The sequence below is a fragment of the Syngnathus floridae genome, chromosome 2 (genome assembly GCF_059516105.1).
Source record: "Syngnathus floridae isolate MCC-2025c chromosome 2, RoL_Sflo_1.0, whole genome shotgun sequence".
NCBI classification, from domain to species: domain Eukaryota; kingdom Metazoa; phylum Chordata; class Actinopteri; order Syngnathiformes; family Syngnathidae; genus Syngnathus; species Syngnathus floridae.
In genome coordinates this window covers 8,056,040-8,071,106 of record NC_142414.1, presented here as the reverse complement: position 1 = coordinate 8,071,106, position 15,067 = coordinate 8,056,040, and the positions used below count along the sequence as shown (strand labels likewise).

Here is a 15,067-nt window from a genome sequence, read left to right as displayed (position 1 = left end):
CACCCGACGCACGTGCTGCCATTTGTGAAATAGGCAACTAGCAATGTAGCAATGTTCGGAGTGTTGAGGTTCCAGCTAGGCATGTATGTATATTGTATAATTTTATTCAATTTTATGCTTGCGTTTATGAAATAGAAGCATAGTCGGTCATGAAAACATTAAGTCAAGTCAAGTCAAGTCTATTTATATAGCCCTAAATCACAAGCAGTCTCAAAGGGCTTCAAATATACAAAACAAATTGACAATTGTTCTCAAAGCATCCCCTGATCAATTCGGAAAAAGGTCACTAAAATGCGGAGCCACAGGAAAATGAATCATAAAAGCAACATTTTGTAACCCTGCTAAAGAAAGTTGACTCATTCTCATATAGCATCAACATAGACCAAAATAATTTATAGTAGAATTTATTTATTTGTTGTTGTTAAGAATTATATGGTTACACACTTTTCTAGCTTCTTTCAGGGTAAAAAATGAAAAATTTTAGGGGTGCCGAGATTGAGCTTTGGGGCACTCCTAAAAATAGACGGGCTTCTGTGATGAGCAATGTAAATCTTTTGATATGCAAAGTTCCCACTTTTCACCACAAAACATTGATAGTTAGCAGTTGATAGTTGACTTTTGACTTTTTTTCAGTTTTCTTCTATAGCTGGTTGATTTTCTTCCGCACACACACACATCTGAAAAACCCACAAAACAAGCTCCCAACTAAATGTTATTCATTGAAGTGGCCCAAAGTTTATCCAAGTCCGCCGTAATGTATTCCGAGAATAATATGAAGACCTCGGGGCGCTAGCTTTGCTACCTCGACGGGACCGTCATGATTGGAAGGGCTCAAGCATCCATATGTGTTTTGTATAGACGTTTGTTTGCTTGGCATTTCCTGTCTGTGCGCGCACATGGCAATGTGTAGATTTACAGGTTGGGATGGAACGGCTTTCTTTTCCTCGTCACAGCGGGGTGCGAGAGCAGCCGGTGGGCGTTTGACACCGGCGCCGCTGAGCTCAAACGCCTCATCGCAATTCACCAACGCAATCTCGTATCAGGGGGCAGGCTTAAGGCTAATACCTCTGCGACAATATCATTTATTTCTTTTCTTGTTCTCTTGCAGCTCTGCTTTTGTGGAAGCACAGACTGCAAAGCCTTTTGTCAAACTTAGGTTTTATTTTTTGATAATGGTTTGCTTTATTTCATTTTTAGGAGGAGGCCACAATATTTATAAGATGTAAATTGGGGCCACACTGACATTTTGGGGCCATGACAATAATGATTCAAATGTATGCTGTTTATTCATATTTGGCAAATACATTCATATGCATTAAGCAAATTTGTTTCATATTAATAATGACAGGAGAGAAACCCAAGGGGAGTTTTGTGTAAATCAAAAAATTTATAAGTCGTATTAAAATAATTGTAGTCAAATTGAGGTTGAAGCCTTCATAAAAGTCCAATTTGAAAATAGCCCATACAGCCCATCGTCATTTATTTTAGTCAAATATTTTTTTTACCCTTGAATATTATTTATTGTATATTTTAGCTTGAGTGAATATTTTTAAAATTATAAAAATGGAAAGAGTTATTAGAAAAAAAAGAACTTCAGACTTGATATTCCCGTTAAAATTAATGAACTAAAAGTTCGTACAGTGTATTCACGTATTACAAAATTAGTCACATTAATTATGAAATTTTAATTTATTTTTAATTACTGAGCACTGCCTTCATGAAGAGCATCATTTTGAATAAATAAGATGGCTCCCCTAAGAAACACACACAAAGGCATATCATTTATGCTATTTCCTTTTAATCCCACCTTTTGTTTTTCAATAGAAGCCAAATATTAAAAAAAGAAAAAAAAATAGACTTTATCCATAAATTCCATAATTCCATAAAAACTTCAAATGGCAACTGATGATGATTACAATAGTAATAAATAATATTCCGTGTCCATGTAAACACCAATTACATTTTTTTTTTGGGTGCATGAGTGGGGAAAAAAAAAAAAAAAAAAAAAAAGAAACAATGAAAGCAAAAAATGGAAATGTGGGTAGAGGTGGGCCCAGACGCCCAGCCGTCCGTCGGGCCGCCCACCCACACCGCTGGTACTCGTGCCCATGCAGGAGTCACATCGACACCAACATCATTAGTCATTCAGCTCCTTATTTTTGTTTGCTTCCCCCTCTGGCTCTTAATTAATGCTTAATCGAAACTGCTGAACTGAGCTGGTAGAAAATTCATGAATATTAAAATTGACTCTTGACGTTTTTTTTCTTCTCTCTTCTCGCTTTCTGTTTTTTTTTTCTACGTTTGGCTTGTCGACTAATATCCAGGCGTCATGTTTCTTAGCACTTCAGCTGCTACAAGGATCGAGTTAGGCGGATGTTTTTTCTTTTCTTTCTTTTTTTTAAATGATCAATGTCATTTTTTTTGTGTGGATTGTGTTTGAGAGAGGCCTGAAAATGTAGGATTGAGAATAAACTACCCCCACCGTTCATCGACATTTTTGGTCACACATCCATCCTCGTTGTTATAAATTGACAATGAAGTCAAGTCTCTCAAAATTACAATATTATTCTGGTACTATATTTGTCCTGTGTTGTTCCAATTCCGCCAAAAAAATTAGGCCTATTCACGACCTGGGGTAAACAAAACCGAGCCATATCTAGCATCTAGTGGTGAGTAGTGATATTACAACTTAAAATCATACATACAATTCTGCATATGATCGACGCCCATTGAAATATATTGAGGGGACAAAAATTTAGTACATCGGAAATATCTTATGAAAAATGATGACACACCTGTACAATATATTGTCAGCAAAAAAAGTGTTTCACCGCCCCACCCCCCCAAAAAAAATCTTTTCATTTGAAAGTTTTTGAAATATTGCAAAAAAAAATTGGGGTGTAGAAATATTTTTTTCTTAATTTTTTGCGAATTTAAAAAAAAAAATGGAAAAAAATTGTTTTCTTTTTTTTGCGAATTGAAAAAAAAAATGGGAAGTGGAAATCATTCAATCTGCCATTCAGACTGTGGTCTAAGTTGCCCTTCCAACATGTGGTATGGAATATTTTCGAAGGCCTTCCATGGCCACCAAGTAAAGCTTTGTGGGACTTCAAGCAAAACAAATTCACAGCAAAACTTTTTGTCATTTTGCCGCGGCGTACGTCATACACGAGCACAAGCAAAGTAAGCTCCGTTTGTTTCCATGTCAACATGGCAGGAAAAAGGCACGGAAATAGTCCTGACAGTTTCTGCAAAGGTCTTCAAATACGACTTGACTTGTGATTTATAAAAGCGAACATGTTGTCAGCGCTATTTGCATAATGAGGACGGCTTGGTTTCCGCCAGCCACGTTTTTGACAAAAACGTCACGGTGGCGCCGAGTGAAAGATGTCGATAGAAATCAAGCACGAGAAGCGCAGCCACCGGATCCATCAAAGAGTCGGCGAAGGGAACAAATTTGCTTTGGCAAAGAAAGAAGGCGCCGATGCCGCGGTGACGGTCGGTGACCCTGGCAGAAAAAGGACGAGGGGGGCCTTCGGCCTTGAGCTACAGCCATGACTTTGAACGCACCGGCGAGGAGTTAAAGCACCGCAGGAAAAAACACAAATAGAGCTTTCGCTGATAGGTTGACAAACATGAGTGAACTGACGCTAATGCCATGTAGCTCTTTTGCTCTAATTGTTGATTCAATTTGCAAATGACTAATTTGATTTAAGTGGCAGCCACATCTCCATGAACGGGACACGGAGAGCAGGAACAAAAAAAAAAAATGGACTCGAGGTGGCGTGATGGCTTGTCACGCAAAGGCTGCTCGCCTATGAATATTCCATGAGAGTTCACACTTAATTGTTTCTGATTTGTTTATTTTTTTTTTTACGATGCTTTGGCGCACACTCCTTCAGCCCCTGTGTTGACACCCCCGCGCACCCCCACACCGGCGCCCGCACCCTCTTGTCACCATCCCCCACATTTTCGCAAGTGCTACTCACATCTGTCAAACGTAGCAATGAAGGACGCGTAGAAGTTGTTTGGGTCTATCAACTAAGACCTGACCTAGATGGCTTTTTAATTTTTTTTTTGTTGATTTTGGGCAGAAAAAAAAGTGATTAATTAAAAAAAAATGTAATGCATGAAATAACATCCCTCCAATGTAATTCAATGGGAATAATTATTTTTGCAGGCCGCCCTGGTCACTCTTCTCCATGAATAGCATGAGCCATGTGTAAAAATAAAGTTAGAAAAAAAAATCCTTTTTGGTCCCTTATATATCCAAACATAACATTTTTATCAATTTTCTATTTTGCATTTGTTAATAAAATTTTGTATGAACACAATAAAATGAACTAAAAATAAGGGTTAGAGAATAAGCACTTAATCAATGAAGTTAGAATGATGTACCAGTAGTTTAAAACGTCATATTTAAAACGTGTGATTATTATTTTTTTTTTTTTCATTAACTGTGACTTTAGGATGTGTGAAAATAGTGACATCGGGTCAATTCCCTGCACAACTTGCATGAATGACGTGCTTGTAAAAATTCATTTACTTTTGAAATTTAGGTCCCCGAATAACCTTATCAACAAATGGCATTCAGGATACGAGGTTATGTTATCAAATTCCGTGTGTTAAAGGTCAAAATAATCGGCACGGTCGACGATTTTGTCTGATTTAATCGGCCAGCCGATTGATCGGCCAGTCATCAGGCCCGCTGTGAAAAAAAGCACCTTAACAACTTTACCAAGCCCCACGACCCAGTCCGAAAAAAATCATCCCGAAACACGCATGGGTTCACCGCGACCCACCGTGGCTAAATTACATTCCGATTCTTTTCTGGAAAGTAACGGAAAGCATCGTGAAGATGCGCGTACTTACCCCAACAAAAGCCACTCCGTCATCGTTCTTCTACCTCCTTTTCCCGGCTGGACTTTTTATCCTCTCCTCAGCAGCTCATCCGAACTGCATGACTTGCAAATGTCTCGCCGTGACGCTGACCGAGATCGACAACACCACATGTAAACACATACCGTCAAATATTTCATATTACGCCTCTCACATCTACCCAGGCCTGTGAATGCGTTGCTATGGAGATAAGAGAATAAACACGGCCTTCTATTTATGTATGAATTCCACCGCGTGGCCAGTGACTGTCTATTCTCGTATTCATATCTTAATTCACACATCTGCCAAGTCGTCGTACGCCGACACGGCAACTGTGAAGAAACCAAAGCAAAGTCAGTTTTGGGAACTTCTCAGCGTCTTTTCTCGTATTCAGCGAAGCCAGGAGTGTGACATTCCGGGACACTTTGTATTAGCGCTGATAAATAAACATAATTTCAAACAAACGTCAGGACCTGTTAACTCTTCCCCCGGTGTGGTTGAGTAGCCGTGCCAACCCAGGGCATGGAATATTTAATGATTGCACCCGCCGCATAATAAAAAAGTCAATTTGCAGACAAACAGGCGTCTGCGGAGGACAATTGCATTTTTAATATCGCCACGCCAGATCGCGATGCCTCGGAGGGCCGACGACTCGGGCCGCTCCTTGCGCCGACTTGTCTCGACTAATTACGTGTTTAACCCTGCAACCGGCCAGCTCCTTTGACATTCAAATTTACGGGGACCTGCCGGATCCGCACGGACGTGAGATCCGGCTCGCGCTAATTGATTGTTCTCCTCCGGAGTTGAGAAGGCATCTGTAGTTGTTGACTTTTGACCTCCGACATAATGATGGCTGCTCACCGAAAGAAGGATTTGCATTTCTTTGCTACTTCATGCAAATGCATGTTTTCATATTAGCACAAAACAGTGGCAATATTCTGATCTTGTGGAATGAATAATGACGCGTGTTGTCAATATTTACATTTTCATTGTTTCATTTTATTCTAATGGAGAGCCTCGGGCAATCTGAGACGAAGAGGAATGATTAAAGCTTTGCCCGTTCATAATAACCCTCGTTGCAGTTGCTTAATCTGATGTAGCATTTTTGTGTTTACAGCAACATGAATCACTTTGCCTGTTGATTTAATTTCTTGACGTCATTTTCTCCTTAAAGGACAGCTTCCCGATGGCAAAAAAAAAAAATCTTAAAGAAAAAAACTCATTGGATGTGCGTGAAGCAACTTGGACTCCATGTTCCATTGTGCGTGTATATAAGTGTGTGCGTGCTTGGCAAGCAGTACCAGGACGGGTCAAAGCAGCTTAGTTCCGATCTGTTGGGTGACCTGCCTGAGCCTTGCTGGCCTTGCTGACCCGTGTGATTTCATTACACAGAGCTAAGGTGCACTGCAACGCCTCTGGAAACGCACTGCACATGTGCACACGTCCTTGCACCATTTTCTCGACTCTGCCTCAGTTTTATGGGTCGGATCATTTATTTATTTATTTATTTATTTTTATTATGATTTTTGTTTTTATTGTAATGTTAATTCCATTCATTTTAATGTTTAGAATACAAAATTTATTTAATATGTTCACTTACTCTTAAGTCACCTTAAACACTGACTTCAATAAAACTAATAAACGTGATAGTGGCTTAATGGACTGTAACTTAACATTAAATTAAACATTTAACATTAAACATCAATAAGAAAGCAAGTCTAAAATATTCCAAAGTGATAAAACCCCATGTGTGTATATATATATATATATATATATATATATATATATATATATATATATATATATATATGTATATATATATATATACATATGTATATATATATATATATATATATATATATGTATATATATATATATATACATATGTATATATATATATATATATATATATATATATGTATATATATATATATACATATGTATATATATGTATATGTATATAGCGAAGCGCATTGTCATTCTCTCCCCATAAATTTTATATATATATATATATATATATATATATATATATAATTTTTTTTCTCGTGTGACTTTAGTGGAGACGCTATGAGCACGACCGCTAGATGGCGATCGAGGTTAAAGTAGTGTGACCAGCTTGCTGCCGGCATGTGAAATTCAAATGCGCTATGCCACTTGGAAAAACAACAACATTGAGGGTTTCCTCTAAGCAACGCTTCCTCCCGGAGTCCCACCTCTCCAAGTTTCCTGTCAAGAATAAGACGATTGTACTTTTAACCGCACTGCACTTAAATGTAACTTGTTCACCAAAGTTTTAGTGATCCCTCGTCCCTGTTTGATCCCTCGCCTCGCCTACTTGTTGTGGTCCACTGTGTTTGTTCAGTGAAGGCTAAAGCTAAAATTAAAGTTAAAATTCAAAAAGAAAATCCTGATTTTTTTTTTAAACAAAAGAAATAAAGATAAAAAAATGATGAAAAAAGTTTTAAATTCAAGAATAAAATCCAGAATTTCTTAGGTAAAAGAAAAAAAAATGACAAATAATGCTAAGCAAAAAGTGAACCCTCATTTTATATTGTCCGCCTCAAAAAACAAACTTCAGCAAAACAGCCGACAAGGCCCCAACACAGACAAAATTGTTCCGAGGAGCAAAATTAAAATCTAAGCGATCTCTAATCACAAAAGTCAATCTAACACAACCAAAAGTTGCAACACAAATTGCTTTTACTGATTTATATTTACATAAGTATGTTTACTTTTTAAACATGTCCAAAAAAAAGAAAAAAAAGCCGTTTCAATATTTTTTTCATGATTGCAATGAAACTTTCTCGACAAAGAATAATATGTTTTCCAAATCTCAGACACAACCAGGTGTTGTCATTGAAATCTGCAAAGTACTCTCGACTCGTAAGTAAGAAAAGAATCCCGGGCATGAATAGCAGAGCACGTAAAGAAACCATGTAGGTTTGCTCTCGAGTGTTTGGACAGATGCTGGCAGCGAGGACTTGTGAAAGGAAACGTGCATAAATTAGCATCTGCTTGTGTCCACTGGCGGGAAACATTTGCAAAACATTTAGACACAAACGGACGCTGCGAGGTAAACGTGGACATGGAGAGATAAGACGATTGACTTTCTACCGACATCAATCAAATCTTATGCATGTTACGCCGGACAACAAAAACTGTCACCGGCTTCAAACCAGATGCGGAATTGTAAAAAGAAGGAAAACAATAAGAGGGCAGCAAAGCATTTGAATTTACTCCACACACATCCCATCACTGCGATCTCTCATCACTTCTATCGCAATCTCCGCCGCTCGCTTTCTTTACATCAACTCTTTTTTTTTTTTTCCGAAGCGCATTGTCATTCTCTCCCCATAATAGCGCCCCGGTGCCTTCACGCTGCCGCCACTTGCTCATCTCCACATGTAACACGGGCAGAAATTGAGTCGAACAAATGTCTTGAAAGGCCCACGCGCCATATCAAGCCCGACCCAACAAAAGCAGACAAAACGTCTTTCTTTGCTGGCGCTCAACATTTGAAGTTGATATTTTTCCGCGGCGGCTGACTGAATGAAAAAAAAAAAAAAACAGCAAAGCGTTTGCTGTGTTTTGCTGTCAGTCCGCCTTGAATGGGAAAGTTCGGGCCGCGTTCGTTTGCTGTTGAGGGGCTTTGATTAGCATTTTGCTAGCGCGCCTCACGCTATCATTGCAAATGACTCTCCGTCCATCCGTCCGTTTGCTCAAATGCATTTCTGCTGCCCCCGGAGAACAAATGTGTGAAATTAGCCTGAGTTATTTCCACGCGCCCTGACCTTGACATCATTCCCGTACGCATTTATACCACGCGCGTATACATCCGGGGCCGATAACACTTTTTTTTTTTTTTTTTTCCGTCTCTAAATTGCCTCTCAGCCCACAAAACTCACATTTCACATGCACGCTCGCTGGCAGCTCAGGTAGACGCCGCCTTGCATGGAATGTAATGTGCCTTAATGTGGGATGTGTGCAAAGTGGTGATTTATGGAGCAAGGTAGTCATTTAAATGGAGCTACCCTGCCGTGTTTTTTTGCGCCACGCAAAGTCGGGAGTCCGTGGATGGAAACAAAAGATGGAGAAATGAACGGAGCAGCTTGCCTTTCACTGTCTCTTCATGCCATACATTAACTACCAGCTGCTTTTTCACTTGTTAACTGTTATCAACCCCGCATGCATCTGGAGCTCGTCTCATTTACATTATTGCCACCGCACGGAACTCTGTAAATGGCAATATTTTAGATTGCAAACAACCTCGTGTGGATGATGTTTGTGGAGGGAGGGAGGGAGGCCTTCCTTTTTTTTTATGACTCGGTCAGAAATGCTGCTATGAGCTAGCTTGACTGACGCTAACATATTGTCATGTTTTTGGAGTTCATTTTCAAACGCACAGGATAATCCAATCGTCATCTTTTTTGGTCATCAACCATGTGTAAAATGGTTAGACTTGACCCCCCCCCCCCCCCCCCCCCCCCCCTCCTTTCGGGCCCTGACCGCATCCCCCGCCTCCGCTTAAGACAGTGCTGCGCCGGGGCCCGCCTCTGCTCATTAACCACGTCTAATTAGATGGCAGGGAAGTCCATTGTTCGCCCTAATGAGGGCTCAATAGAAAGACCGGGCCTCGGCTGGCTCCTCTGACACTGCTGTGAAACGACTGTGAAAAATGTCACTGAAGGCGAAAGATGTAATTGAGGGAGGGAAAGTATCCCACTGCGCTGTGAAGGGCGGGGGGGGGCATCAACCCCCAAAAAAAAACATAGCCGTAAAAATGCAGTGACGCCTCTTTGCGCAGGTAAATACTTTCATCCTCTCGGTAAAACTATTTATGGACCACGGTAATATGCTCCGGGCGTCTAACTCGACCTATTTTGCTCGGACTATATGAAAGAACGCTGGGTAGCATTAGCGTCCCTGCTTAGCGCCCCCAGTATGGATCCCATCCGCTAATTACTTGAGCTGCCATGGTTGGTTGAGATTTAAGTACCACCTCAATCCCATTATCTTCCATCCCTGCAGCTAGCCCCTGCCGTTTGAGCTTCCTCGCGCAAGAGAAGCCTGCAAGGTTATTGATACGGGCTCCCCTGCCTAGATGATAACATCTCCAATGGCTTGACAGAAGAACGGCTAGGATGTCGGCGCCTCAAGTGGAAACAAAGAATGCCGCAGGGGGCCCGAGCGTATATGCACTTTGTGGGTTCGCCCGCCCGCCCGCCGCACTTGCTCTTTTTTTTGGGGGTGGGGTGAGCGGTGACTCGCATTTTCGCTCACCCCAGAGCAGCTAATTAGCATGCTCCAGAAATACAGTAAGTTAGGAAATAGAATCTTCCAGAGACCTGACCAGTGTGTCTTTATTTTGGAAGGTGGGTGTCGGAAGTGGACGTGGGGTAATTCATGTGACATCACGAGCGAGGGTTTGGGTGCGGCGGGATCGGCGGTGCGGTGAACGCTTAATTGCGCTGTGAGATTTAGGCGGGTTGCCGGTGGTGGTGGGCGTTAGGAGGACGATGGAGTGAGAAAACTCGACAACATTCACGCTGTGCCTCCCCTTAACACCAAAAACACCCCCCCGCCCTCCTACCGCCAGCAAGTTGGGCGCCGCCTGCCCGCCCGGCACACTGACGCGGCCGCCTGTCGGGGGGCACGCTTGGCTTGTGTTCTTTTTTTCTCGTCTTTGCAGGGAGGAGGCGGAGGGCAATTGAGTGACATCTGCTCTGCTGAGATGCAGGGTGAGGGATGGAGGGGAGAGGATGGGCGGGGGGGTGCGGGTTCCTGCAGGCTCCTGGCATTAGCGGCGTTGGCACAAGGCAGACTTCATGCAGCAGGGGTGATGGCACCGGCAGCAGGCAGTGGATGGCCTTCACAGAGAAGCATTTGCTCAAACAGCATGACATCTACTGGAATGAAAGCCTACACACACACACGCACACACACATTGGCACACGCTTCCGGGAGTGGAGTTCCAGCCTTGTTCCACTTGAACGTTTCTCACCTGACCAGCGTGTGTGGCACGGAGCCGTCGTTCACATTCGAGACATTGTCAGCGTGCCATGGGGTTCATTCCCGCCGCCAATTACTTTCCTCTTTTATCCACCCTGCCTTCAGTTTGCCGTAAAGCAAACAAAACTAATGAAGCACCGAGATGACACTTGCGGGAAAGCCACGTTAACGTGAGCCGCCGTGTCACCCGCCGACAGTCCACCGGAATACACAAGCGACGGGAAACGTATCGCTAGTTCGATAAAAATATTAAAGCTAGGGATTGAATGTAGAGGAAGTGAGTGGTTTTCTTCAGGTGGTGGAGGAGGAAAAAAAAGGACGGGATGAGTGACATTGATTAGATTGTATCTAAATGAATCTTGGGCTCTCCTCCATCTTTGTCTCTAAAGATGTTTCCCTCCTCTTTCATATCAGCGCTTTTGTCGAGCCGCCGCCGTGACGCCGACGCGGCGTAAATTGATTTCCCGGAAGATGAGATGGATGAATAGGGAAGGAACATCTTCATCGCTGACCCCGACGCCGATTGCTTCCTTCTCTGCCCGCCGCCGACGGATTGACAAGGCCGCTAACGAGCGCTGTCGCTAGTCCTCTTATAATTTCAGTATGGGACTCTGTGCCAACGTAATGAGCTTCTGAAGGAAGAAGGGAGGGTAAATATATTAAAAAAAAGGAAACAAAGCACATGAAAGTAGATGAGAAAGCAGTTGGGGTCATCATACGCTGGCGATGGGGCTGTTATATTGTTTATCCGCCGCCTCGATGGATGCCTTTCAAGCTGCCGCGGCATCTTTTCAAGAGACGCCGGTAGATATTTGCATGGAAAGTAGTCGATGTAAAAAAATGCAACATTTGTGATCAAGTTGAATGCGGGCCAGCATGCCGAGCACAAAGACTGTTATTCCCTCGCCGCATGTCGTGGTCCAGGCGCTCTGTGTTTATGTAGATGGTCAGGAGGGGACAATTTGTTGTTGATGATTAGCTTGAGCTCGACTCCAACCTTGATTCAAGCTGTGCAAAGGACCGGGGAAAAAGCCAAAGTCTGATAAATGTCAAGGTCGGGATTATTTTTACCGCACTTTGGTCATTGCTAAATCATCACTGTGATTAGGAACAACAACGGATCGTGTTTTTATCCTCCGACCACGACCTAGCGTACCGTGAAAGTAAAACGATATTCCGTCATATTTATAATCGATATTTAAAATCATCTATTTTATTCAAACATAATAAATAAAAACAATGAATAAAGGAGTTAAACTGAATATTGCGTCCACAACGTAACGTTTCTTGCTTACTCTTACTTTTGGAATACGTGACCCAAACTGAACGTACCGTAATTTCCCGACTATAAGCCACTACTGAATATTAGGGATAATCCTGTTTGAATTTTTTAAAAAGATGAACGGTCATAAAAATTGCTAGCAATGTCTCTCGCCGTCAGGATATTTAAATGCGGAAGTTACTCTGCGCCATGCTAGCAAGTTATTCAGAATATTTCAGAAACTGAAATTTTAACCTTAACCCGAATATCGTCTGCATGTAAACGTTGTCAACGATGTGACGTCATTTTTAGCGGACATCTTTGTCAAATGACGACATTGACGACTTTAAGCAAGGAACTGGGCGCTAATGCTAATGCGCTAATACCGGGCGGGTATTTCTCCAAGTTTTGGTGTATGTACTGTAAGCTAGGTACACATTTGTGAACCGGTACCACACTAAGTCCAGAAGTCCAGAAGGAGGCAGACCATCCCACTGATTGTCCTGCCGCTGTGTTATCGTCGGAGCATTCTAGTGAGAATAATGTGTGTTTAGCGGCCTGCTGTGGATGTGTTCACGCTGTTTGACCAGTGAAGCCGACCTAATTCATCCTCCGCTCTCGTGCGTGAGTGTTGAGTGCGCAAACTGAGCTGTTGTTGTTGTTGTCGCTCAGAGTGCGGGCGTTTGAGGGCCACTGAGCATTTGACCTCTCCTGCTACATGCGCAGAGTGGCGGCCTGGGAAAGCCGCCAATTGCTACAAAAGCCCGGCCGCCCCGCTGCTCGGACCTTGTCCCCTCTCTGAGCCGTCTATACGGCTCTTGCCAGCCTCCTATGTACTCGCGTGTATTCATACCTGGAATATTTCCGCATTTGATTGTGTAATTGCATTTTAAAGAGGTTTTGCAAGGGCGCTGTTTTTATAGACAGCGCTTTGATGGAGGTTCCGGTGCTTCGCGGGCATTTTCTTTCACGGGTCCCTGGAGCGTCTAACAATTTGATGAGTGAAAGTAGATGAGACCGTAGACCTGCAGGTCTAAGTTTTGATTGATTTGATCGAGACACAGACATATTTGGAGCTACCGTATTTACCGGACTATAAGCCGCTACTTTATGCACAAATTTGGAATCCTGCAGTTTATAGTCCAGTGCGGCTTATATATAAACAAAATAGGATTTTCCCTGATATTCGGGTATGGCTCATAGTCCGGACTGTATGTCATAGGTGTCGAACTCAAGGCCCGGGGGCCAAATACGGCCTGCCACACCATTTTTTCAAATTGTGCATCGACTTGTGTCATGACTAAACTTACAAATTGCCTTCACTTTTTGAAAATAGAGTTATTGCTAGCAATTTTTTATTATCATTCATCTTTTTAAAATATTCAAACAGTTTTTACGCATTTCTAATTTCAAAACTAGTTACTCATCAATTTATTGTGTAGCCTATGCTGTGGCCATGTACTCAGACTACAAGGTGAACGGTTGCTCTTCATCTTATATCACACGGCCACTGACTCAGCAAATCAGCAGCTCCCGTCTCCCCTCGCCGCTTATTACACGTCGATTAGAAGCACAAAATGGCATAAAAAGGTGTCTAATGCAATTACCCTCGTTAAGAGCTTTTAATAGCGCTCGGCACCTCTGAGATGTACGTGCCAGCCGGCCGCTGACATTAAATCAATAATCAGCCTGTCACGCCTGTTTGTTAATTCACTGCTTTGCATTTTATCCGCCATCAGGCGAAGATTGATTATTGGTGGTTGCCTTGTGAAGTGGGCTCGGCTTTATTGTGACACGGATAATGGAGTGCTCTGTTGCTTCCATTCCGATGTGCACTGCCTCTAATTCGCCACATAAACTACATCATAAACGCAATGATTTTTAGTTGAGTAGGGAAAAAAAAGTACAAATGACTCAATACAATCCCAAAAATACGAAATCTGGGTCCAAAACAACTGAAAACAACTACATTAAAGTGGCTCCAACTTTGATGTTGCTGCTGATTCTTCTACTCATAAAGTGGCCAAATGAGATCCTGTATTTCCTGAATTAAATAAAAATATATAAGGCCTTATTTATTTATTTATTTATTTATTTATTTATTTATTTGCAGATTATTTATTTATATTTATTCATATTTATCAATATTTATAAATATAGAAGGCCTATAGACTTATAGATTGCTTTCTGATCTTTAGTGCGACCTTTATTTATCTATTTATTTATTTATTTATTTATTTATTTATTTATTACTTGCGGATTATTTATTTATATTAATTTATATTTATTTATGTTTAGTTATATTTAATCACATTTATTTATTTATTGCTATTGAGGTAATATGTCTTTCATACAGGCATTGATGAATTCAACCCTGTTCCTGTTCCTGCTAAATACCGTACAAGTAACAACGTACAAAGGCCTTAGTGAAACACTTCTCTGGCTACTTGTGATTGGTCCTGACATCAATTCTGAGCTTGGAGTCATTTCAGTTGTGACCCAAAAAAATCAAGCCTTTTGCAACACATTGCTCAGCTAATTGCTAGCCGCTACATAACCAGGAAGCCTTCAAGAAGTTTGCATCAATAACACAGCACTCAAACCCCCGACTACCCCCCACCCCTACCTCAGATCCCACTCCAATACACCTTACACCACAATAATTTTAAACCATTGCAAACATGTACCCAGGTGACCGGCTCCAAGTAAACAGAACAAGTGTTGTTTGTGTACAGTGCCACACAGGCAGCTAAAGAGCAAAAGCTTGTATTTAGGTTTTCTCTGGAGAGAAAGCGTGAAGAAAATTAAATCAAGATAAATTGCACTGAGAGGACCAAGTGGAACCTCTAAGGCAGAACCATAGTCCGGTCTAGCTTCCGACCCACTCAACTTTTTGTGCGAACTTGACTGGAAGTCATT

At 41.8% G+C, this 15,067-nt stretch overlaps 1 protein-coding gene across 11 annotated transcripts in view; it reads left to right on the top strand.

Annotated features, from left to right (window-relative positions):
* Positions 1 to 15,067, top strand: part of LOC148401520 (uncharacterized) — a 134,440-nt gene that overhangs the window by 13,221 nt on the left and 106,152 nt on the right. For 2 of the 11 annotated variants that reach the window (XR_015857258.1, XR_015857256.1), the window contains one exon: positions 11,302 to 12,317. The exons of the other annotated variants lie outside the window; for them this stretch is intronic. The gene's annotated coding sequence lies outside the window, so the exon portion shown is untranslated. Of the gene's footprint in view, positions 1 to 11,301; positions 12,318 to 15,067 lie in introns of those variants that run through there. 11 annotated transcript variants of the gene reach the window in all.